The sequence below is a fragment of the Chiloscyllium punctatum genome, chromosome 12 (genome assembly GCF_047496795.1).
Source record: "Chiloscyllium punctatum isolate Juve2018m chromosome 12, sChiPun1.3, whole genome shotgun sequence".
In the NCBI taxonomy this organism is placed as follows: Eukaryota; Metazoa; Chordata; class Chondrichthyes; order Orectolobiformes; family Hemiscylliidae; genus Chiloscyllium; species Chiloscyllium punctatum.
This window is the reverse complement of record NC_092750.1, coordinates 31,928,396-31,955,624: the sequence shown is the minus strand read 5'-3', so window position 1 is coordinate 31,955,624 and position 27,229 is coordinate 31,928,396. Positions and strand designations below refer to the sequence as shown.

Sequence of the window (27,229 nt, the reverse complement as noted above, 5' to 3'; positions counted from 1 at the left end):
CAGGCTTGCAAGAGGAGAAGTGAAGAGAAATTATTAACTTCATAATAAATATCTCAATAACATTTTAATCACTAATTAAAGGAATACCAGCCTAGTCTATGCAGCTTGTTGTCATAAAGTAATACGTTTTAGCCTCCAATTCAATCTGATGAATCTGTGTTCACCTGTTTCCTGGCCATTTTATTCTTTTGAGTTGTAATACCCAGCACTGAATGCTGTACTCCAGATGGGGTCGAACCAGTGCTTTGTGTAGCTGTAACATAACCTTCCACCCTTTTGTATTCCAGTTCTCCTGAGATTAAAGCCAATATTCCATTGGATTTTCTAATTATTGTTTGCACCTGCCACTAGCTTTTTGTGATTTCCTTCTTGGATCCATAAACCACTACTCCTGTACAGTTCCTACCTTTTTTTAGATTGGAATATTTTGTAAATGCTCTCATTCTTTGATGCAAGTGTTAGGTGTATAAGGTAATTATATGTATGAGGTAATCGAGCCATTGTATAACGAAGTTACTATTGACACGCAACATAATATTTCCCTTGAAACTGACCAGTTTGCTTGCAGTAAAAAAGCACTTTAAAAATAACTCATTGGTACCAGGAAACATCAATATGTCATAGCGGCATGATAAGTCACTATGTGAATACTGGTTCTTACTGCATGTAAACAGATTTAGATGGCAGCAATTTTCATTTATTTAATGTCTCTAAACTTGAAAATGCAGACAAGTGCCAATATGAATTGACTTAGATGCTCATTTTTAAACAAGTCTTGTCTATTCTTTGTAATAAGGGAGAAGAACCTTCCTAATATTGCATCGTGTCACATCCTCAGAGGATCACACTGTTCTTAGGAGCCAATGGATTACTTTAGAAGTGTAGAAACTATTATTGTAGGCAAATAGAACACCTATTTTTTTATAGGTATTGCTAGCTAGGTCAACATTTATTGTCTATTCCTAACTAGAAAACATGATGGTTAGTTGTTGCTTTGCTCTGCAGCAGTCCTTGGGGTGGAGGGCCTTCCAGCGTGCTGTTGATAAGCTGTTGACCCAGCTACAGTGCTGACTATACCAAAAATGGTGTTTGGCTTGGATGGAAACTTTGCGTGGTGGTGGTGGTGGTGAGGCTTTGGGGAAACAGGAGGTGAGTTACTGCCTCTGACCTGCTCTTGTTGCAACAGTATTTATATGGCTGGTCCAGTTCAATTTCTGGTCAGTGATCATCCACAGATGTTAATAGGAGGTGATTCAGTGATGGTGATGCTATTGAATGTCAAGGGCTTATGGTTAAATTCTCTCAGCTTGTTCATTTTCATTGATTTCTATTCCCTCATAGTGTTTGATAAGGTGTTCACCAAACTTTGCTTGCTTAGCTAAATTCTTTCATGGGATGTTGGCTTTGCTGCAGATGCATGTTTTTTTTGTCCATCCCTAATTGCTCTTGAACTGAATGACCTGAGATCCATGCTCAGTGCTGTGCACTCTGAATACTCCTCATACTCTTGACCTCTCTTTCCCTATTAGCACTGCCTCACACTGACTCAAATCTGTCCTGGTTTCTTGTTCCGTTTACTTCTCTGTCTCATTCAAAGCCTTAACAAGGAAGCTTTTCCTTTTTCAGGTGCTAAAAGCATATAAGCTCCAACAACCCTCAATACTGGCACCTTCCTGGGTTCTTCCTCCCCTCCCTTTCTGACTGATCCCATTTCCTCTTTTAAGTACCACCCCTTTTGTTATGTCATCCTCTGACCTTTTTGCTCTTTACTGAACAATCTGTGCTTGCTCTGTATTATCCCTTTACACTTGCACTTTAATGAATATCAGGTATAACATGATGTTGAACTCTTCTTTTGTTGCCTTTCCCTCCATGTTTATCTTTCTGCGCAAAAGTCCTCTCCTTGCTCCGTGACTTTTCACTGGTCTCTAATATACTCCCTCAACCTTGCACCTATCCTTGATGTCTTCAAGAACTGTCAACTTGACATTGGCTATCTTAATGTCTCTGCTCCCCTCACCATATCTCTCATTCTCTCTTTGAACTTGTTGCTGTGCTGTTCTTTTCTTTTAATTCTGAGTTCATTACTGATACAGCATGAAGACAGTCAACCAAATCAAATCAGCCCCCCCCACCTTTGTAAAACCAAAAACTCAATGATCCTGACAATTGCCCCAAGGTTTCTAATCAGACATTTTAAATAACCAGTGACAGGTTTTTGTGAATAACTAATTCCAGACACCATATTTCTAGCATTAACAAAATACTTAACAATTTATTAACAATAATTGCTGTACAAATTCAACAGATCTGTGAAGAGAAAGCTATGTTATTGTTTTAGGTCCAGTGATGTTTCTTGAAACATGCTGTCAGACCTGCTGAGTTTCTCCGACAATTTCTGATTTTGTTTCAGATCTTCATCTGTAGTTTATTTAGTTTTAAAGTAATCTAGTTAATGTCTATAATTTTAAACCCAATCTTCATTGATTCTATCCCCACTATTTAACAAAGACAGACAGACAAACAGGCACAGGTAATGAATAAATCAAAAGAGAAAATAAATGTAACTGGCCCATTCACTTAAGCAGACTCTTTAACATCACTGGTGTATGGGATTATATCTAGCTTGGTTTCTGAGGACACTGACATGTGCAATAGGCTCCGAGGAATATTCATTTCATTATTATAACTCGGATCCTACTTTTGTTTTATTTTTAATATTTTTCTTCTGTTTCTTTCTTTTCTTAGCCCTAGAAGTGTTATCACATATCTACCCACCACCAAAATCACTAACTTCTTGGCATTTTCTTTCCCCCATTTTTAAACTTGTAAATTCTCTGAACTTGTGAAAAGTTTATAATGAGAGGACAACCAAGGAGCAATCAAACAACTGTTGTGTAGCTTTTACAGGCCCAATCCTTCTGACTTAAACCAAGTTCAAAAACTAATTTGAATTCTGGCCTCTCCCTGTCAGACTGATTGCCTGCCCCACAAGGTCCCAGTTCACATTCAACAACTGCCATCTGCTTGAGTAGAAGGACTCTCTGGAATTGAAGCATCTGTAGAGCACTTTGTAACTAGAAACAAGCTGCAATTAACTTTCAGACCTAGCCTGAAACAAATAGCAACTTGTTTACGCTCTAATTTTTTAAAAATACAGACTGCTATTCACAATCCAAATGTCACCTTTCAGCTCTCAAAGTTGTTTTTTTTTAAAATTAAGATAATGAAGATTCTAACATTTTGAAAACATGCTGACCAGTGCTGCTGTCATCTGGCATACAGAACGCTACCTTGCAGAAGATGAGCACAAACTCTAAGACACTGTGACAACATATAATGTTCAACTTGACCTTCTTTAAGGTGTGTTCATTTTAATAACGATTGAGGATTAAGTTCCTATACTGGGACAGAATTCTTGCAGCTGTCTGCATCGAAGGAGTCATAATGGTGTCAATTCACTCTTAAATATATCTCAGCCCATTAATAATTTCATCCTCATGGTCAAATTGTCCTGTTGGTACTGTAGTATAATTAGACCTGCAAAATGAAGAAATCAATGGTAAGAGCCAACTGCTGGCAATCTGAAATGAACTCTTGGTGTATATTATATGCAATTAAAGGAGAGTAGAATACTGATCTGTTTGTAATGCTGTTAGCAAATTCATACATAACCTGAAAAAATGGATAGATAAACCACAGTTTTTTTTTGTTAGGTTTTGGCTTTCTTTTATTAGACTGACTTGATAAAGTGCATAGAGCATGATAAAATATGTCCAAATTTAGTTCTACTGTGTTGAGATATTTTTAACCTTCACCCTCAACAAGCAGATTTCGATATTATACAAAGCCATGGATCTTTGTGAATACAACATACTGAGAATGATTTTCCATCAGTTGGTAATTTGGAAGTTTACCTTAGGTGTGTGGAAATTCTAGCATTTAAGCATTGTCGCTTTTTTTTTGAGTGGGTTTAAAATAATAGTTTTATCCTTAAAAAGAAACCATGAATCAGAATGCAGTAATTAGACCTTCAGATTATACCAATGTTTGTTAGACATGACAAATGCCTGAACAAATTGGTGTTGGTTGATGTGAGTTGTTATAACTTTAAGCCACACCATGGTCTCCAAAAGCTAATCCACTATAAATATTAGATTAATTATTATTTGTTTATTTCATTCTCCCTTCTGAATAGAGTTCTAAAGTTGTCAGCATTTCTGCTCACTGGAACAACTTCCAGGTACAAGGATATATGAATAATTGTTGTTAAAACTTGGTCTTAGTTGGTCTGAAGTCTCCTTAGTGGTCTCTTAAACATGCATTCCCAATGTCAGTATCCAGCTTTTTGTAACAGGGTGCCACACTCATGATTTAATGTAATTAGCTTCTCTGTTTAATGCTGCCACCTCTTCATTGTATTGAGGACGTGTAAGACATCATCTTTTCACCATTCACTAATTAATTCCCTAATTATCATTCATCCCTGAATAGAATCTCAGTGCAAAACTTTGCACAGCAGAATTCCTTGGGGATTTGTATTTCTTCTTCAAGTCCAGTTATCCCTCTGTCAAAAAGTAATATTGTTTTGGACTTTGTCCAGATGCAATAAAAGACATTTTAGTGTCTTTGATTCTTCTGGCACACTGGGCCAGAGTTCTTTGAAAGTCAGATTACCTTGTTCGATTATTCTGCTCCCATCCTCTGACGAACTGTCTGGAAAGTGCAAGGTGAATTTCACATCTATTCTGTCATTGGATACATGATACATCTAGAACATTAAAAGCCTCACTGTCTGAAATAGTTTGGTCATTTCAAAACTTATGCTTCACAAAACAAGTGAGCCAATAACAGTTTGAATTTGTTTTTTATTAACTAACTAGAATTATATTTATCTGAATTTGTCTTAGAACTGAAATGTGGAATGTACTTTGTTTTGCATTTTTATGGTTGTCTCATGATTTAATGCTTCCCTTTTAAAAATAAAATTCATTCGATAACACGTACTCTATTGTTGCAAGGCAGTAACAGATTAAACTGAGACAGCTGTATCTATTCTTAACCAGTCTAGTGCCTCATGAAGCCTTGGTCTCATGCCTCTTATTCTTTGACTTGTCAGAATGTGGCCATTTGTACAGAAGGATGGTCAATAAGTGCCAATAATGCCCATGTGCCAGTTTGATACTGCTTTTGTGTTATGCTTATATGGATGGTTCCTGAAACAACACTGGTTTTGGCCAAAGGTATATGCAAACAATTTAAACCCAGCAGCCAGGGAGATTATTGGTTTCAGATTGGTTGTAACCAGCATCCTGTATTATTATGGTAGTCTGACAAGGACACATGGCTGATATAACTGCCAGCAGACTACATAGAGGAGAATAGCTTCTGGGGAAGAAAAGGAACAATTGCAAAATGAAGAGGAAAAGAGGGCTTATTGGAAGGACTGCAGTACAAGTGAGGCTGCAGACTTTAAATGTTGAAGAGACTAAAATATTAGTTCTTTGAATTTTGTGTCAAATATGAGAATGAAGTTTACAAAGGTACCATGGGAAAAAAATGCATGCATTATGTGCAATTACTCTTCAGGTCCTCTTCTAATTAAATTCTGTCATATATTTAACACTATATGCAGTATTTTTTCTGAAACTGTTGTCAGTGAAAGCAATTATAGTATACATATCGAAAATGTGTCTGGTCTTTTTGATGTATTTGATTTATCTGATTTATTTAGTGTGGATTAACAAGAATAGACTATGGGTAAATTGAAATTAGATTTAAATGTACTTTGTTCAGACTGCAGATTGCTAGGGGCAAAGATTTATTTTAGACTCCTATTTATCCATCCGCCTGTCTGCTTGACCTTACGCAGTAAATCATTTGTGCAATAACTTTAAATATGTCACCAGATTTTAACCAGACTAAATAAAACATCCATTTCAGCAGCAGACTCTGGATTTGCTTGAAGGAATGGGTAATCTTACAACTACTGTATGCTTACTTTAATGAAGCATTCCTCTTCCAGTTTTTTTTATTTCAAAAATATACTTTATTCATAAAATAATTTGATGGTCTGTACTGTTGGTCATGCCATACATACGTAAACATTTACATACAACGATCAGAATTTATCATTTTTATATACAGGTCTGTACATTTATCAATCATATGTCCATATATTTAGCTGAGGCGTCAGCAGAGCCCAAATGACTGCGTGGGCCCCCTGTTCTTCTTAGGCAGGCAGATGTTGCACGGTGGTCTTTCCCCACCACGCCTTGGCGGCAGCTGCCCCAAGCTTCAACGTGTCCCTCAACACGTAGTCCTGGACCTTGGAATGTGCCAGTCTGCAACACTCAGTCGGGGTCAACTCCTTCAGCTGGAAGATCAACAGGTTTTGGACCACCCAGAGAGCGTCCTTCACCAAGTTGATGATCTTCCAGGCACAGTTGATGTTCGTCTCGGTGTGCGTCCCGGGGAACAGGCCATAGAGCACGGAGTCCTGCATCACGGCGCTGCACGGGATGAACCACAACAAACACCATTGCATTCCTCTCCAGACTACTTCTGCGTAGGCACATTCCAGAAGGAGGTGTGTGACAGTCTCGTCCCCCCCGCAGCTGCTTCGAGGGCAGCGTGCAGTGCGGCAGAGAGCCGGGCGTGCATAAAGGATCTCACAGGCAGAGCCCTTCTCACCACTAGCCAAGCCATGTCTTGGTGCTTGTTGGAAAGTTCTGGCGATGAGGCTTTGACAGTCTGCTCAGGGAACCGCTCGATAGGATCCGCCCTCTCCTTTTCCCGAAGGGTCTCAAGGACACTACGTGCTGACCACTTCCTGATGGACTTGTGGTCAAAGGTGTTTTTCTTCATAAACTTCTCCACGAAGGACAGGTGGTACGGAACGGTCCAACTACTCGGAGCGTTCCGCGGCAGCGAGGCCAGGCCCATCCTTCGCAACACCGGGGACAGGTAGAACCTCAGTACATAGTGACACTTGGTGTTTGCGTACCGGGGATCCACGCACCGCTTGATGCAGCCACACACAAAGGTGGCCTCAGGGTGAGGGTGGCATTGGGTGTATTTTTTCCCCCATTACTCAGAGATCTTTGTACAGCGAGTCCCTTCTTTGACCTCCATACAAATTGGAAGATGGCTTGGGTGACTGCAGCGGCACAGGTTCTGGGAATAGGCCAGTCCTGTGTCGCGTATAACAGCAATAACAGTGCCTCACACCTGATGACCAGGTTTTTTCCCGCGATGGAGAGTGACTGTAGTTTCCATCTGCCCAGTTTCTGCCTCACTTTGCTGATACGCTCCTCCCAAGACTTGGTGCACGCCCCAGCCCCCTGAACCAAATACCCAGCACCTTCAGGTGGTTGGTCCTGTTGGTGAAGGGGATCGAGGATTGGTCGGCCCAGTTCCCGAAGAGCATGGCCTTGCTCTTGCCTCAGTTTACCTTGGCCCCCGAGGCCCGTTCGAACTGGTCACATGTGCACATGAGTCTGCGCACGGACAGCGGATCGGAGCAGAAAACGGTGACATCATCCATGTACAGGGAGGCCTTGACCTGCAGGCTCCCACTGCCAGGAATAGTCACCCCTCCCAGGCTCGCATCCTTCCTGATGGACTCGGCAAATGATTCTATGCAGCACACAAACAAGGCAGGAGATAGAGGGCAGCCCTGCCTGACTCCAGATCTGACTGGGAAGCTATCTGATTCCCACCCATTGATTGAGACGGCACTGACAATGTTGGTGTAGAGCAGTCTGATCCAATTTCCGATTTCCTCCCCAAAGCCCATTTTGGAGAGAACATCTCTCATATACCTGTGAGATATCCTGTCAAAGGCTTTCTCCTGGTCCAGGCTGATCAGGCAGGTGTCCAACCCTCTGTCCTGCACGTAGGCGATCGTATCCCTGAGGAATGCGAGACTCTCAGTGATCTTCCTGCCTGGTACAGCACAGGTTTGGTCAGGGTGAATCACTGACCCCAGAGCAGACCTGACCCGGTTGGCGTTTACCTTTGACAGAATTTTGTAATCCACATTCAACAGTGAGATTGGTCTCCAATTTTTGAGTTCCTCCCTCTCCCCCTTCTGCTTGTAGATGAGGGTGATGATGCCTTTCCTTCTGGATTCACTCATGGTATCTGCCCGAAGCATACTGACATACACCTCCAGCAGGTCCTGGCCAATCAAGTCCCACAGAGCGGAATAGAGCCCAACCGGTAAGCCGTCGCTTCTGGGAATTTTATTCTTTTCAAAGGACTCGTGGGCCTTGGTCAGCTCATCCAGAGATAGCGGTTGGTCCAGCCTCTCCCGTGTTCTGTCATCTAAGACCTCAGTGATAGAGGACGGGAATGACTGGGAGGCCGCACTGTCGGTCGGCTTCTATGCCAGTCTGTATGACACACAGGATTTGCTGATCAACATGACGTCAGCCTGAGATGACATTATCAAGCCATCTTCTTCCTTCAGGCTGCTGAGCATGGAGCTCTCTATGTGCACCTTCTGGAAGAAGAAACGTGAGCACATCTCGTCCTGCTCCACCGAGCGGACCCTGGACCGGAAGATTATCCTGGAGGCCTCCGAGGCAAAGAGTGAGGCTTGCTGGCCTTTCATCTCCTTGAGGTCCTGCGTGACATCGACCCACATCATCTGCAGTAGGAGTAGGTTCTGCATACTTTCCTAGAGCTGGGACAGTTTTCCCTATCTCTCTCTTGCCTCCTGAACACCTTTGAGGATGAAGAACCTCATGATGTTCCCTTTTACTGTTTCCCACCAGTCCGCTGGGGACTCAAAGAGGGGCTTCACTGTTCTCCAACCTGCATAGTCCCTCTTGAGCTCCTCAATGTTTCCTGGGGTCAACAGCTTTGTGTTCAGTTTCCACGTTCCCTTACCAGCCCGCTGCTCGTCCTGTAGGTGACAGTCAGCCAGCAGGAGGCAGTGGTCAGAGAAGAACACCGGCTTGACGTCGGTGGTTCTGACCGAGAGCGTTCGGGACACAAACAGGTAATCTATCCTTGAGCGGATAGACCAGTCTGCCTGTGACCAGGTGTATCTACGCTGCAGGGGTGCTGAAGATGTCGTGCAGCTTGGCATCTTTTACCGCATCCATCAGGGCTCTGGACGTAGCATCCAGTTTACTGTCTCTTTCCCGCCCCCCCCCCCCCCCACTCCCCCCGCCTCATCGTCCATCTGCATCAATGATACAGTTGAAGTCTCCAGCCAGAATGACCGGCCTGGACGTAGCCAGCAACAGTGGAAGCTGCTGCAGGACAGCCAACCGTTCACTCTTACCCACTGGGGCGTACACATTAATCAGTCTCGGGGGAGCATTCCTGTATATGACGTCGGTGACGAGGAGGCACCCGCCCACCACCTCCTTAACCCCAGAGATGGTGAAGTTGTCTCCTCTCAACAGGATGCCCAGGCCAGAGGCGCGGCTATCGTTGTCCCCCCCCACGACTAAACTGACGGCCCATGGGCCCACAAGCTCGACCATCTCCTGTAGCTGCTGAGGTGCGGTATCCCACACTCCTGCAGAAACAGGACGTCGGCTTTAACGTTGGCCAGGAAGGCCATCGTAGATACACATTGTGTAGCTGATTTGATGCTACGCACATTGCTGGCAATTCTTATCCCCATTTTAACAGTTTACAAGGTTGACACTGTCCATTTGCTGCTGGTCTTGCCTCTCTGGGGTAGCTATGTGCATCCCTGTGGTGATGGCAAACTGCTGGACCCTCCCAGGGCTGAGGTAGCTGTCCGGCTCCATGCTGGGGCCATTTCCCCGCTCTGGTGTCTTAGGGTCGGGCCCAGGGTCCGCACAGTCCAGTTCTCCATCTGACAGCGGGGCTGTCACAGGACCGCTGCTCCCAGTTACCTGGAGCTGTGGGCCGGTGGGTACCTCTTGGTTCTCACCACCGGGTGGGGGGAGGCCTTTACCCATCCCCTCAGAGGGATCATCTTTTCCTATTTGGGCGGTGCTGCCCTCCTTTTTCCCCGCGGCGCTCTGTCTCTTCCTCTGGTGATGACCCTCCTTGTGCCCATCCTCACCATCGGAAGAGCTGCCTGTATCCTCGTCGTGTAGGTGTTGCTTTCCCCTTTGGATGGCGATGGGGCCTTGTGAGGTTTCCTTTTCCTGCTTTTAAACAGTAATTCAATCCTCTGCCTCCTTTGTTCCCTCTTCCGTTTCCTCTGTCTATCTTGAAGGAGCTTGGATTGGCTGCTGCACCTCCCCACTGTCTGCCGTCTGCTCCGCTACAGCCCGCCCTTCCTTCTGGGTGCCTGCAGACACCATTCCCGTGCTGTGTTGTGGTACCTTGCTGGTCGTAGGTGGCCCACGGCTCGTGTTGCCACCTCAGACCATCTGTGTATAGGTGGCGGCCCCTCGTCTTGGGTAGGCCTTGTACATGTGGCCCGCCTCTCTGCACAGATTATAGTTCTTGGCCTCCTTACATCCTTTGGTTGGTGGCCTTCCTGCTTGCAGTTTCGACAGACGGTCACCTTACAATCCGCCGCCATGTGGCCTGACCTCCTGCAGGTTCGGCTGCCCTGCGTATGTCAGGTAACCACTGCTCCCTCTGATTGCAAAGCTGGAGGGTGGGTGGAGGATGTTCCCACTGGCATCAACCCTCAGTGTTACCCTGACCTGTCGTTTGTTGAGCCAGATCCCGAAAGGATCGACCACATCGGTGCTTTCTCCCTCGACCTGGACGTATCTTCTCGGGAAGGTCAGGACATCTGCGACATGGGGGTTGTACATATGGATTGTAACAACCCGACTCCTCTGCACAGGAAGTACACACAACGGGACCGCTGACAAGGTGGAGAACAGAGGTTCCCCTTCCTTCTCCTTGAAGACCTTCAGGAGCTGCTCGCAATTCTTCACGCTCCTGAAGGTCACATCAAAATAGCCTGCCAGAGGAAAATCCTGCAGGCAGTCCACATTTTTTTTGATTTCTAAAATATACTTTATTCATAAAATACTTTAATGATCTGTACAACAGGACATGCCATACATATGTAAACATTCCATTTGTTTGCATGCCGAAAACAGATTAATCATTCCTATTTACATGTGTGCACGATTACATTTTTAGCTGAGGCGTCAGCAGAGCCCAAATGACTGCGTGGGCCCCCTGTTCTTTAGGCAGGCAGATGTTACACGGTGGTCTTTCCCCACCGCGCCTTGGCGGCAGCTGCCCCAAGCTTCAGCGCGTCCCTCAACACGTAGTCCTGGACCTTGGAATGTGCCAGTCTGCAACACTCGGTCAGGGTCAACTCCTTCAGCTGGAAGATCAACAGGTTTCGGACCGCCCAGAGAGCGTCCTTCACCGAGTTGATCCCTTTTGTTTTAATTTCAAAAATATACTTTATTTATAAATGATTTGATGGTCTGTACATTTGGTCATGCCATACATATGTCAACATTTACATACACAGATCAGAGTTTATCATTGTTATATACAGGTCTGTGCATTTCTCAATCATATGTCCATATATTTGGCTGAGGCATCAGCAGAGCCCAAAACGCCTGCATGGGCCCCCTGTTCTTCTTTAGGCAGGCAGATGTTACATGGTGGTTTTTCCCCTCCGCGCCTTGGCGGCAGCTGCCCCAAGCTTCAGCGCGTCCCTCAACACGTAGTCCTGGACCTTGGAATGTGCCAGTCTGCAACACTCAGTCGGGGTCAACTCCTTCAGCTGGAAGATCAACAGGATTTGGACCGCCCAGAGAGCATCCTTCACCGAGTTGAAGATCCTCCAGGCGCAGTTAATGTTCGTCTAGGTGTGCGTCCCGGGGAACAGGCCGTAGAGCACGGAGTCCCGCGTCATGGCGCTGCTCGGGACGAACCTCGACAAGCACCACTGCATTCCTCTCCAGACTTCCTCTGCATAGGCACATTCCAGAAGGTGTGTGACAGTCTCATCCCCCCCCCGCAGCCACTTCAAGGGCAGCGTGCGGTGCGGCAGAGAGTCCGGGCGTGCATAAAGGATCTTACAGGCAGAGCCCTTCTCACCACCAGCCAAGCCACGTCTTGGTGCTTGTTGGAAAGTTCTGGCGATGAGGCATTCTGCCAAATGGCTTTGACAGTCTGTTCAGGGAACCGCTTGACAGGATCCGCCCTCTCCTTTTCCTGAAGGGTCTTGAGGACACTACGTGCTGACAACTTCCTGATGGACTTGTGGTCAAAGGTGTTTTTCCTCATAAATTTCTCCACGAAGGACAGGTGGTACGGAACGGTCCAACTACTCGGAGCGTTCCGCGGCAGCGAGACTAGGCCCATCCTTCACAACACCGGGGACAGGTAGAACCTCAGTACGTAGTGACACTTGGTGTTTGCATACCGCGGTTCCACGCACAGCTTGCTGCAGCCACTCACAAAGGTGGCCATCAGGGTGAGGGTGGCATTGGGCGTGTTTTTTTCCCCCCCCATTGCACCGGTCTTTATACATTGTGTCTCTACGGACCCGGTCCATCTTTGATCTCCACATGAAGTGGAAGATGGCCCGGGTGAATGCGGCGGCACAGGTCCTGGGGATAGGCCAGACCTGTGCCATATATAGCAATACTGAGAGTACCTCACACCTGATGACCAGGTTTCTTCCCGCGATGGAGAGCGAACGTTGCTCCCATCTGCCTAGTTTCTGTCTCACCTTCCTGATCCGCTCCTCCCAGGTCTTGGTGCACACCCCAGCCCCTCCGAACCAAATACCCAGCGCTTTCAGGTGGTCAGTCCTGTTGGTGAAGGGGATCGAGGATTGGTCGGCCCAGTTCCCGAAGAGCATGGCCTTGCTCTTGCCTTGGTTTACCTTGGCCCCCGAGGCCCGTTCGAACTGGTCACAGATGCACATGAGTCTGTGCACGGACAGCGGATTCGAGCAGAAAACGGCGACGTCATCCATGTACAGGGAGGCCTTAACCTGTAGGCCCCCGCTGCCAGGAATAGTCACCCCTCTCAGGCTCGCATCCTTCCTGATTGATTCGGCAAATGGCTCTTTGCAACACACAAACAAGGCGGGTGAGAGGGGGCATCCCTGCCTGACTCCAGATCTTACAGGGAAGCTATCTGATTCCCACCCATTGATTGAGACTGTAATGACGATGTTGGTGTAGAGCAGTCTGATCCAATTTCCGATTCCCTCCCCAAAGCCCATTTTGGAGAGGACATCTCTCATATATGTATGCGATATCCTGTCAAAGGCTTTCTCCTGGTCCAGGCTGATGAGGCAGGTGTCCACCCCCCTATCCTGCACGTAGGCGATTGTATCCCTGAGGAGTGCAAGGGTCTCCGAGATCTTCCTGCCCAGTACAGCACAGGTTTGGTCCGGGTGGATTACCGATCCCAGAGCAGACCTGACCTGGTTGGCAATGACCTTTGACAAGATTTTGTAGTCTGTGTTTAACAGTGAGATCGGTCTCCAATTTCTAATTTCCTCCCTCTCCCCCTTCCGCTTGTAGATGAGGGTGATGATGCCTTTCCTCATGGATTCGCTCATGGTACCTGCCCGAAGCATAGTGACATACACCTCCAGCAGGTCCCGGCCGATCAAGTCCCAAAGAGCGGAATAAATCTCGACCGGTAAGCCGTCGCTTCCGGGAGTTTTATTCTTTCCGAAGGACTCGAGGGCCTTGGTCAGCTCGTCCAGAGATAGCGGCTGGTCCAGCCTCTCTCATGTTCCGTCGTCTAGGATCTCCGTGATAGAGGGCAGGAACGACTGGGAGGCCGCGCTGTCGGTTGGCTTCGATTCATACAGACTGGCATAGAAGGATTTACTGATCCTCATGACGTCAGCCTGAGATGACGTTATCGAGCCATCTTCTTCCTTCAGGCTGCTGAGCATGGAATCTCTTTGTGCTCCTTCTGGAAGAAGAAACGTGAGCACGTCTCGTCCTGCTCCACGGAGCGGACCCTGGACCGGAAAATTATCCTGGAGGCCTCCGAGGCAAAGAGCGAGGCTTGCTGGGCCTTCACCTCCTGGAGGTCCTCCGTGACATTTACCCCGAACGTCTGCAGCAGGAGCAGGTTCTGCATGCTTTCCTGGAGTTGGGACAGTTTTCCCCACCTCTCTCTCTCGTCTCCTGGACATCTTTGAGGATAAAGATGTTCCCTTTTACCGTTTCCCACCAGTCTGCTGGACACTCAAAGAGGGGCTTCACTGTTCTCCAACCTTCGTAATCCCTCTTGAGCTCCTCGATGTTTCCCGCGGTCAACAGCTTAGTGTTCAGTTTCCACGTTCCCTTGCCCGCCCGCTGTTCATCCTGTAGGTGACAGTCGGCCAGCAGGAGGCAGTGGTCAGAGAAGAACACCGGCTTGACGCCGGTGGTTCTGACCGAGAGCGTTCGGGACACAAACAGGTAATCTATCCTTGAGCGGATAGACCCATCTGACTGTGACCAGGTGTATCTACGCTGCGCTCCATCTGCAGGGGTGCTGAAGATGTTGTGCAGCTTGGCATCTTTGACCGTTTCCATCAGGGCTCTGGACCTAGCGTCCAGTTTACTGTCACCGCCCCCCCCCCCCCCCCCGCCGGATCGTCCATCTGCATCAATGATGCAGTTGAAGTCTCCGGCCAGAATGACCGGCCTGGACGTAGCCAGCAGCAGTGGAAGCTGTTGCAGGACGGCCAACCGTTCACTCTTACCTGCTGGGGCATCCACGACGAGGAGGCGCCCGCCCACCACCTCCTTAACCTCGGAGATGCGAGTTGATGATCCCTTTCTTTTTTTTTATTTCAAAAATATACTTTATTCATAAAATGATTTGATGGTCTGTATATTTGATCATGCCATACATATGTCCACATTTACAAACACAGATTCGAATTTATCAATGTCATTTACAATCCTGTGCATTTTTCAATCTTGTACATGTACATATATTTGGCTGAGGCATCAGCAGAGCCCAAAAAAACGTCCGCATGGGCCCCCTGTTCTCCTTTAGGCAGGCCGATCTTACACGGTGGTCTTTCCCCACCGCGCCTTGGCGGCAGCTGCCCCAAGCTTCAGCTCGTCCCTCAGCACGTAGTCTTGGACCTTGGAATGTGCCAGTCTGCAACACTCGGTCGGGGTCAACTCCAGCTGGAAGATCAACAGGTTTCGGACCACCCAGAGAGCGTCCTTCATCGAGTTGATGATCCTCCAGGCGCAGTTAATGTTCGTCTCGGTGCGAGTCCCGGGAAACAGGCGTAGAGCACGGAGTCCCGCGTCACGGCGCTGCTCGGGACGAACCTCGACAAGCACCACTGCATTCCTCTCCAGACTACCTCTGCATAGGCACATTCCAGAAGGAGGTGTGTGACAGTCTCATCCCCCCCGCAGCCACTTCGAGGGCAGCGTGCGGTGCGGCAGAGAGTCCGGGCGTGCATAAAGGATCTCACAGGCAGAGCCCTTCTCACCACCAGCCAAGCCACGTCTTGGTGCTTGTTGGAAAGTTCTGGCAAGAGGCATTCTGCCAAATGGCTTTGACAGTCTGCTCAGGGAACCGCTTGACAGGATCCGCCCTCTCCTTTTCCCGAAGGGTCTCAAGGACGCTACGTGCTGACCACTTCCTGATGGACTTGTGGTCAAAGGTGTTTTTCCTCATAAATTTCTCCACGAAGGACAGGTGATACGGAACGGTCCAACTACTCGGAGCGTTCCGCGGCAGCGAGGCCAGGCCCATCCTTTGCAACACCGGGGACAGGTAGAACCTCAGTACGTAGTGACACTTGGGTTTGCGTACCGGGGATCCACGCACAGTTTGATGCAGCCACACCACAAAGGTGGCCATCAGGGTGAGGGTGGCATTGGGCGTGTTTTTTCCATGATCCCTTTCTCTGCTTTGAACCCGCAGCACTCCAGCAAAATCTTCTTTGCAAACACCGTCCGATCGACTGGTGTGTGCTACTCCACGTTCTTCAGTCACCCTGACTGTGTTGCGAATGTTCTGGCCTGGGCTGCGAGCGGCTGCTGAGGCCATAGCTCTGAGGTTGGCTGGTACCTGAATTGGCGTTAGGCCGAAGCCAGCATAAAGATCCACCAAGAGCAGATCAGCACAACCAAACGATCCTCCAACGTCCAATCACGATCCAGCAATGGTCTTCAGCAGCTCTGACGACTCGCAACACGATCCCCGTGGTTTCTCCCCTGCCAGCACACGTCCGCTGCGTCGAACCTGCAGCACTCGAGCAGAATCTCTTCCTCTGGTCCTCAGGAACTACTCAGGAACTTTCCGAGCCAAAAGGCCGAGAAGCGATCATCTTCCAGTCTTCAAAAGACTTTTCTCATTTTCTGCATGTTTTGAAAATAGCAATTTGAAAGCAATATTTCTTGACCTATCTATTCTTCTAAGTTGTATTATCTTTGTCTTCCCTCCCAAAAATTATTCTTTATTCCACAACCTGAACTATTGCCATTCAATGTTGGGCCTCTGGTAGGATTACTGTGGAATTGGTTATTTGTCCTCTTTGGTACCAACAGCACTGTAACTAATTTAGATGCATTTTTAAATGTTTTGGAACAGCATTTCTGACAGGCTTTTCTGAGCATTCTCTGTTTAATTTGCATATCAATTGTTTTTCTCTGTGAATAGCCTACAATTTGAGTGTTTGTCATCAGTCATCACCTTTGTTTAAAAAAAAGGTTGTAATCTATTTACTCACTGGTTAGGGATGTCACTAACCAGGCCAATAGTTTATTACGTAGACGGAAGTTGATTCAACCACATTGCTGTGGATCTGTAGTCACATGTCAGCCAGGTCAGGTAAGTAAGGCTGACAGATTTCCACCAGATGGCTTTTTTTCCCCTGACAATCAGCAATGGTTTAATCCCAGATTTTTTTTTTAACCATGCAGGATTTGATCCTGGGTCCTTAGAACATCATCTGGGCCTCTGGATTAACAGTCTGGTGATAATATCACTAGGCCATCACCTCTCCCATTTTAAAAAGTTCAGTGTTACATCTGTATGACAACTTAAGCAAAACTCTGAAATGTAATTTAAAAATGGAATTTCCATATGCCTAAAAACATTTTATTTTCCAATATGAATTAGTTTATTGCTTTGTATCCAATGCTTGTCATTTTAATTCTCTCAATTCTTATCCATAAATCTCACATTTGGACCAGTATATATTTAAACAGATCGCCGTAGTTTTCAGTAATGCCAGCTAGATATGAAGGACATACTTACTTAGACTTAACGGAGAATTTGGTTCATCATGGCTAAGAAGTTTAAGAGAAGATTCAAATGTTAACTAGTTCTTTTGAGGTTTCAAAGGAAAAGGTGGTTTATTAGGCCACCTTGCTCCAAGTATTCTAAACCAGTTTAAAACTTTGGAACATTCTTAACACACTTCAAAAGGAGAAATTGAAATCTGTGAAAAATAAATATGAACAGGCATTAGTAAGGTATTGATTGCTTAGAATAATCTATCACACAAGGGAAGAAATGGAAAAACAGATTAATTCACAATATGATTATCTGCCATTAAAAATTACTAATAATCAGAACTGTTGTCCCAGAACAGAAGAGCACAATTACCTCTGGTATAGCGATGCAGCTCCAAACCCCTCTTCCATCTACTTGTGTTTCAGAAGGGGAATGTATGAATTGAAGTAGGAAAGTGCCTAAAATGTACAAAGCTGAACAGAAATGATGATCAAAGATAATTTACACACAAACACTTGTTCACTTATTACGTATGCTTGGCAAACCAGGTAAAATTTGTTGCATTTTAGTTAATTAAGGCTACTTAAACAGATCCTGCAGCCTGTTGTTAGATCACTGAATTACGTGTTATATCTAGACTTGGTGTGCTTTGCTGAAAATGTTTTTTTACTGATGGCATTTGCAGTATTATGTCCATGATTTATGATTCAGGGTGCAGATCCATAAACCAGTAAGTTTCCAGACACACATGCTGAAGGAGAAAAGATAAAATAGAATCTGCAGTATATATAGATATTTGCATAGGAGCTCACTTTTGACAATAGTGCAGAGATGCTTATTTTTGCTTTTGTATGTCAAATTTGTTTCAAAATCAGATTGATAATGTTATGGACTGCTGTAGACCACTCTGATTTATGAAACATAAAATATAAATGAATAAGAAACTCTCTTTCATTTGAAAGAGGTAGCGGGGAGAATGTGTCCCTGGCAATAGCCTTTTTTTTTCAAAATGCTCTCGCTTTTGACACAGTGGGGTTATGAGTTATTGAGTTCATTTAAAACGTTCACATTTGTTTTATGGGATATTTCAGAATTTGATACAACCCAGACTTAAACCTGAGCCAGATTATTAAATTGTGTGGTCCTTTGCTAACATCCAGATGCTCTGGTTTAACTTAGTTTTTAATTTTGTGGCCCAAAACATTTCCATATATGTATTTGCAGAAAAGGTTTTAATTCTGAGTAGTATAAAACCAGTGAAATATGAATGATGCACTGAAAGGATTCCCCTTTCCACCTATTTCTAACTTGTATGTTAGATTTGTCAAAAGACAAATCTCTAAGTGCATTTTAACTAATTTGTTGCTAATATTTGGCATCTTCTTGGGCTAGGTCCAGTAATTCCACCGTTCTATTTAACTCCTATCAATGAAAATAAATTGATATTTTCTACTTAATATTGTATTGCAACAGTGAGGAAGGAACAGTACTCTGGCCTTGGATATTGAACTTGCATGGTTATGGTTGTTATCAATAATGTTTAATTTAGGGTTTAATGTAGCATTTCAATGTATTCTGTTTAAACTGTACTGCACTAATTCACAATATTGGTCATGCATTTTTAATACTGCGAGGATTATTGTCCTGTCCGTACATAGACTGTTGTATTGAAGAGATGGTTGAATAGTGGTAATACCATTGGGCCAGTAATCCAGAAACTGAGACTAATGTTCTGAGGACATGGATTAAAATCCAACTATGATAGATAGTAAAATTTGAATTCACTAAGAATCTGGAATTAACCACAGTCAATTTTCATTTTAAAATCCCTATAGTTTTCAGAAAGGAAATTTCCCTCCTTGACCGGTAGGACTTAAACTCCAGATCCTTAATGTACCCTCTGGCAATTAATGCTGGCCTAACCAGCAATGCCCAAATCCCATGAATAAATTGAAAGAAAGGTGGGATGGACGAAGAAAGAAAAGGTAAATACTGTTACATAAATTTGTTGGAACAACTCAGTGTTTCAGAGATAAACAATTTTTGAATTTGGAGATTAGTCAACGTATGACAGGGATCCAACAATTTTCGACCTATAGATGTGCAAATGTGCTTTAAGTGCAGTGGCATATCATTGAAAATTTTATTTACAGCACAAGTAGTTTTAATTACTTCTGTTATGTTTTTGGTTGTATATTGGATGACAGTAAAACTGGAACTGTTACTAATAGCACAATTTTATCCTACAGTACTTTTGAAGTTCCCCTTTATTACGACAAAAGCAAAATATTGCAATGTTGGAAATACTCAGCAGGGCTGGCAACATTGTTACAATCTGTGTAGAGACTATTGACATTTAAAGAAAAATTTTAATAAGACAAAAAGACATCGGGTTTGAAGGAGGGAATTCAGCCCATTGAGTCTGCTCTGCTGTTCAGTGAGATCATGGCTGATCTGATAATCCTCAATTCCACTTTTCTGCATTTACCACAGAACCCTTGATTCCCTTACTGATTAAAAATCTGTCTAATGTAGCCTTGAACTTAAGGACCCATCCTCAACAGCCCTCAGCCGTAAAGAATTCCACAGATTTACAACTCTGAGCGAAACAATTTCTCTTGATGTCTGTTTGAAATGTGTGACTCCTTTATTCTGAGATTATGTCCTCTGGTCCTAGACACTCCCACCAGGAGAAATACACTTTCCACTTCTGCTCTGTAAAGCCCTGTAAGGATCTTGTATGTTTCAATAAAGCTCCCCCTCCTTTTTCTAAATTCCAACAATTACAGGTCCAAGCTACTCATAAGACAATCTCTAATTCTGTATGCATGAACTCAATGGCCAACTGAAATGGGTATGCCATTACTGTTACTGACTTTATTAGTAAGTGTGTAAAAGACTGCATGCTGAAAAACTTAATCCAAATGTTCCCCAGCTGGAAACCATGGATGAACCAGGAGATTGTCTCCATACTGAACTCCAGGTCTAAGGTGTTCAAGTCAGGCGACGCTGATGTATACAGCAAGTCCAGGTATGACCTTTGCAAGGCCATCAGAAACACCAAGTGGCAATACCAAACTAAACTTGAGACCCAGACTGACCACACAGACACCCAACATTTGTGGCAAGGCTTACATGACATAATGTAAGCTAAAGAGCAACATCGAACAGACTCGCAGGCAACAAGACATCTCTACATGAGCTCAATGCATTTTATGCTCTCTTTGAACAGAAGGTCGGTGAAATAATGTTACCTGTACCCACAGTCACCACCGATGTTAGATTGGACTTATTGAGAGTTAAACCCATGGAAAGCGACTGGCTCATATGGAGTCCCTGGCCCTGCACTCAGATCCTGTGTGGATCAGCTGGTGGGAGTATTTGCAGATATTTTTGACCTCCTTACTAAGTTCTGAAATCCCCACCTGTACTTCCAAACAAGCGCATCTCTAAACTTCAAGATCTAGGTTTCTTCTCCGCCCCCCCCCCCCCCCCCCCTCTTGTGACTGGATCCTTGACTTCCTGGCCCATAGACCGCAATCAGTACAAATAGGCAACAGCATCTCCTCTACCATAATCCTCAGCATCAGTGTCCAGCAAGGTTCTGTACTCAGCCCCTACTATACTCATACACTCTCAACCATGTGGTCAGATTCCATCCTAATTCCACTTATAGTTTGCTGACAACACCACTGTTGTAGGTTGAGTCTCAAACAACGATAAGAATACAGGAAAGAGATTAAGTGCTTAGCAACATAGTGTCAAGATAATGATGTCTCCATTAATGTCAGCAAAACGAAGGAGCTGGTCATTGACTTCAGGAAGTGGAGTGGAGGGCACACCCCTCCCTGCGTCAATGCTGTTGAGGTGGAGCTGATAGAGACTGTCAAGTTCCTGAGGGATAATCACCAACAATCTGTCCTGGTCCACCCACATCGATAAAGCATAACAATGCCTCTACTTCCTCAGAGGGCTAAGGAAACTTGGCATGTCCACAGAAACATTTGCCAACTTTTATAGATGCACCATAGAAATGATCCTTTCTGGCTGCATCACAGCCTGATATGGCAACTGCTCTTCCCAAGACGGCAAGAAGATAGTGTTGTGAGCACAGCCCAGTCCATCATGCAAGCTAGCGTTCCATCCATTGACTCCATCTGTGCTTCCCACTGCCTTGGGAAAGCAACCATCATAATCAAAGACCTCTTCCACCCTCTTCTATCAGGCAGAAGAGATAAAAGTTTTGAATGTGTGTACAAACAGATTTAAGAACCGCTTCATCCCTGCTGTTATCAGACTTTTGAATGAACATCTCAAATATTAGTTCTAATCTCTGCACTTTATCTGTGGTTGTCACACTGTTCTGCACTCTGTCCTGCTACACTGATACATTTTGTATGATACAATCTGCCTGTATAGAGTGTAAAACAACACTTCTCACTGTATCTCAGAACATGTGACAACAAAAAAATCTCCAAACTAACAACTGCCCTAATAGCTTAACAACTAACCAACTAGGTAAGCATTCTGCAAATCCCAACTACGAGGGACTGGAGACTGGGTTTAGATGACTGAAAAGTGTCTCCCCACCAGATGCTATTTTCTTAATTTTCAAAAATCTGTGTTCCAGGGAAACTATAGAATCATACAGCACAGGAGAGGTACCAAGTCTGTACCACAAAAATATACCACTACCTATCCTTTCCCACTTTCCTACACTAGAGCCATAGTTTTGAATGTTATGAGACTTAAAGCATTCATCCAAGTACTTTTTAAAGATTCGAAAAGCGCAGCAGGTCAGGCAGCTTCCAAGGAGCAGGAGAATCGACGTTTCGGGCATAAGCCCTTCTCCTGAAGAAGGTCTCATGCCCGAAATGTCGATTCTCCTGCTCCTTGGATGCTGCCTGACCTCCTGCGCTTTTCCAGCAACACATTTTCAGCTCTGATCTCCAGCATCTGCAGTCCTCACTTTCTCCACTTTTTAAAGATTGTAAAGCTTCCCACCTTAACTACCAATTCCAGGCAGGGTATTCCAGACCTTCTCCACCCTCTGGGTAGAAAAAAGTTTTTTTTTCCCCCTCTAATCTCCTTTAAACCACTTGCCTTCCACTTTAAAATATTACCCCACATGACCCTTCAACTCAGGGGAACAGCAGCTTCCCACCCACCCTGCCTATGCCCCCTCATAATCTTACAGACCTCAATCAGATTCCCCCTTCTCTATTCTAATGAAAACAACTTGAGCTTATCTAACCTGGATTCATAGCTGAAAAACTCCATCCCAGGCAACATCCTGATGAATCTCATTTGCCTCCACTCCAGTGCAATCACATCATTCCTATAGTGCAGTGACTAGAACTGCACATAGTACTCCAGCTGTAGACTAACCAAGGTCCTGTATAGCTCCAACGACCTAATGCTTCTATAATCTGTGCCACAGTAAAAGTAAGTATCCTCTATGCCACCTTAACTACCATATTAAACTATCCTGCCACCTTCAGGGATCTATGGACAAGCACCCCAAGATCCTTCTATCACTCTGATTGTCCTTGCGTCCTGCCATTCATTGAGTACTCCCTTGTCTTGTTCCTTCTTCCAACAAGGAAGGACAAAGAAGCCACTACAAAGACATTCCAAAACTCTCCTTGGAGTGGGGTGGCATTGACATTAGTGAGTGGGATGAGATTGCTTCCAATTGTTCAAGATGGCAACAATTCATCCATCAAAACGCATCATACTTTGAGTCAAGATACTTGAATGATGAGACAGATTAGTGACAAAGCAATCCTGCACTCTAGGTCCCATACTCTGTGGGTTGCTCTGACCTAAGTATCCAAAGATCTATGGATTGAGAATTGACCTGTTCCATCACAGGGAGACCCACAGCAAAAACCTGTGACCCACGTAAACATTCATGCTCAAGTTGAGAGATAGCTGACAATGACTGGGGTCATTATTTCCAAATGTAAACCCCCCCTACTGATCTGCTGACAATTAGAACAGCTCGAATAACTCCTTTCATTTACCCAAAGTTGAAAGCCTTCAATCCCAAAATAATATAACCTAAACTAAAGTGTTAACAGTGGAGAGAGATGACCCCTCTATCATCTGATCCCTCCAGTAACATTCATTTCTAATTAACCATTTTGACTCAAAACATTCATAAATTTACAACTCAAATTCATTCAGTTTAACTATTTTATAAAGTAAAAGTCTTCCTCCTCAGATGTGTTTTTCCTTGCTTTACTGTCTTTCACTATTCTTGAATATGGACCTTCACTGTAGCTTTTTCTCCACTTCTCCATCTTTTGTTTCTCATGGTTGGTCTGTCTTTACGCTCAATTACTTTGCAAAGCACATTCTTTACCTGTTCCTAGTTTGTGGGATATTATTACAGGTGGAAGACTAACCACACTATGTTATTGAGAGGGGGAGAATGTCTTTATGCTCTGTAATTTCAAACTTGGATCTCCCTTTTTCACAGCATTGTGAATGGGCCTAACCCTGCCCCACCAGGCTTCAGTTCAAGAAGGGGACTGTCCATTGCCTGAAAGGCAATTAGGGTTGGGTAATAAATACTGGTCTATCCAGTAACACCACATCTGAAGATTAAGTAATTTTTTAAAAGACCTAATGTTGTTTGCCAGGTTCGTACCGGTGTTTTACTGACCAGAGACCTAAGGGCAACAAGCAGATTGGTGAAACTGATGATTTTTTAAAAATTGACGAACTCATCAATCACCCCCTTCACTGAGGAGCTGAATTTGTGAACAGAGTCCTTGATAATAAGTGAGAACAATCAAGACTTATAAAAAATGCACATTACTGCATCTCCAGTGAGGAATAGCTTGGAGTTGTTATGCATTTTAAATTGGAAGTATAGTATCGTCGACACTTCACACTGCCATCATGTGGTAGAAAATCATTTGCCAGTATCTCAATGAATTAAGCAACCTATCATGCTTTTAAAAGTATCTTTTTTAAGAAGGCTGAGTCCCAGCAGGCATTTTAACAGTTGTTTGTGGTTCCTTCTTCATCCCCAGTCACCAGCACTGTAAGTGCTACTCATAAAATGACTAGTAACAAAGCTACAGTAAATATTTCTGCTGCTTGATTTGGTGAGATTGATTAATGGGCTAGTATATAAAGTGTCAGGTGCATCAGTATGTTGGTCCTAGCTCGAAGCAGACAAACAATAGGAGCACAGTTGATTGTTGTTTAATCCAGTTTAAAGGCAGCATGGTAACTGTTATTCCTTCACTTAACATGGTAAAGTGTGAATTGTTGCACTAGCTTGAACTAGCAGCATGCCTCTTGCTCTCCTGCTCACTTGCCCAGAACTGATTTTGCAAGAATAGCTTTGTTTTCTCCAGTGCTGTTACTGAGTCTTCTCCACAAACTGCCTTTCCCACCTTCAACCCCAACCCACTTGCTACTTGCAATCTTCAGCTACAGAAATGCATATGTATTTTCATGGTTGTTGTGTCCAATTTCATACATTTGGCCAGTGTTTGAATATGCCTGGTGCTCAAGAACTTTTATTACTGTGATAAAGCAGTTGCTGAGTAAAAAGTAAGTTGGAATGGGCTTATGATGTATAACTGAGGATGTTTGCTGGAAAAGTATGTTGACATTGAATAGTGCTGGTGTGATAGGTTTTTATTTTAACTCACCATAGTCCCAGAGGACTGTAGGGCAGCTCTGTCTTTGGAGAGAGATGATTGGTGGTGAGCCAAACCGGAGGGTCACCACACTTTAGAAACAGGGTGAAGTTGAGAAGATGGGGCCTTCGTGGTAACCTCAGCTGATGTGGCAACTGAACCCATGCAATTGGTATCGCACTGTCACAAACCAGCCATCAGCCACCTGAGCTATCTGGCCCCATGCTGTGGGGAAATTAATGGTTTGCTAAGGAGTACATTGGCCAGAGAGAGCATTGCCGATGATGAGAGTTAGCAGTTTTGGGAGCAGAATGATTTGAAGTGGGGAAATCTGTTCAAACCCTCCTCAGGGAAAAGTAACTAATACTGGAAGACATATTCAAGGAATTACTTAACTTTTCATGAATATTAACATTTATGCAATTGAAGATGCAGGACTTTGTCTTCTGTGTTCTTATACCCAAGAAAGCTACTGGACGTGTACTTCAATTCATCTACTCAAAGCAGTTTATTTCTGTCTAGAAAATAATAAGCCATCCAAACAATGAAACTTATAAATTGCCTTTGTTTTTTAATAAAAAACATTTGTTTAGTGTTTTCATGATTCATATTACTCCATCTTCCTTTTCTCAAACATATAATTGAAGGTCCTCATGGAATCCATTGAAATCCTGTGAATATTCCGGTATATTTTAATGGGGCTATGATGCCAAATTGTAAGCAATTTATAGAATTACTTGCATGATGATACCTGGGCTAATGGTAAGGTTACATATTTTTTAAAAATGAAATATTAATAGAAAATGGAGGAAAGGTAAACTAAGCAGAAGACTAGAAAAAATACATTCATTTTGTTCCTATAAGGAAGCCAGATTTTAATTATAAAGTATGTTAAAATGACAGTTATAATTGAAATAGTTTTATATATCAGAGGTGGTGTTTCTTTTTGAACTCTGAGAAACAATCTGTACCATATTTTAATGCTTACTCCCTTTTATGGAATTTTGACACCAATGTCGCTCTGTTGGTTTAGTTAATTTGAAAATTTCATGTGATGTGTTTGCTGTGGACCGAGTGGTGCCGTTGAGTCTGGGTAACTCTCAAAACGTGGTTATAGATGAGATTGGCTTGTTTAAATGTAACCGTTAAAACAAATCTCCACATTCATCAAATGGAAAATCCTTGGATGCAAGTGATATCATACAGCAGCTGTTGAGAATTAGAGAAATCCTGCATCCAGCAAAGGAATCAGAACATATCAGTTGTCATGGTACTTAAATGGTAACATGTCTAACAAGAGCTTCATTGTATCATAAATGATGGTGAAAACTTTTAAAAACAAGTAGATGTGTACATTTAATTTTAAATTTTCCCTTTCCCGTCCTGGATTTCTGCTTGATGGGAATTCAGGGAGCCATTTTCCCTTTTAAAAAGTGGACTTCAAAGGACATCCAAAGCATATTTGAAGGTCTGAAAAGGCATCTGCAGTAACCTCAACTTGTGTGAACCAGTCTTTAATCTCTTGTCTTACTGGGTCCCATGATATTATTTTTGGGGAAAAAAGCACAGAGCTACAGAAGTGTTACAGTGCAGAAGGCCATTCAGCCCATCATGCCTGTGCTGGCCCAGGGAGTGAGCATTATTACCTAGTGCCAGTCTCCTGCATTTTTCCCCATTTTCTTGCACATTAATCGTATCAAATAGTCACTCAATACCCTCTTGAATGGCTCAATCGAACCTGCCTCCACCACAATTCCAGGCAGTGAATTCCAAACACTAACCACTTGCTAAAATAAAGAAGCTTTTCCTCACATTGCCCTTGTTTGTTTTGCAGATCACTTAAATTCTGTGTCCTCTTGTTCCTTTTACCTGCAGGAGCAGTATCTTCCTATGGACTCTATCCTGCCCAGTCATGATTTTGAAAACTTCTATCAGATCACCTTTTTAGCCCTCTTCTCTCCAAGGAGAACAATTCCAGTGTCTTCAATCTGCTCTCAACTGAAGTTTCTCATTCCTGGAACCATTCTTGTAAACTGCTTCTATACTCTCTCAATTGTGTTCCTAACCTTCCTATGATGGGGCATCCAGAACTGTACATAATACTCTGGTGGAGTTCTAACAAATGTTTTACACTAGTTTGGTAACTCCTCTTGCTCTTGTACTTTGTGCCTCCTCTGTATTAATAAAGCTGAAGATTCTGTATTTCTGCTATCTTCAATGATCTGTGCACAAAGAAACCTAGGTGCCCCTGGTCTTGCACCCCTTAAGATTTGTACCCCCATTTTGTATTATCTTTCAACACTCTTCCTTTCAAAATGCATCACCTCACACTGCTCTGCATTGAAATTCATCTGACACCTATCTGCCCCAGCCACCAGCTTTTCTATGTCCTTCTGGAGTTCCACACAATCCTATTC

At 44.1% G+C, this 27,229-nt stretch overlaps 1 protein-coding gene and 1 long non-coding RNA gene across 4 annotated transcripts in view; both read left to right on the top strand.

Annotated features, from left to right (window-relative positions):
• Positions 1 to 27,014, top strand: part of LOC140483758 (uncharacterized) — a 36,447-nt gene extending 9,433 nt beyond the window's left edge. The window contains exon 2 of the long non-coding RNA XR_011962033.1: positions 26,688 to 27,014. This is a non-coding gene — a long non-coding RNA (uncharacterized lncRNA). The remainder of the gene's footprint in view (positions 1 to 26,687) is intronic.
• Positions 1 to 27,229, top strand: part of LOC140483756 (FYVE, RhoGEF and PH domain-containing protein 3-like) — a 221,266-nt gene that overhangs the window by 53,611 nt on the left and 140,426 nt on the right. The gene's annotated exons all lie outside the window — the stretch shown is intronic.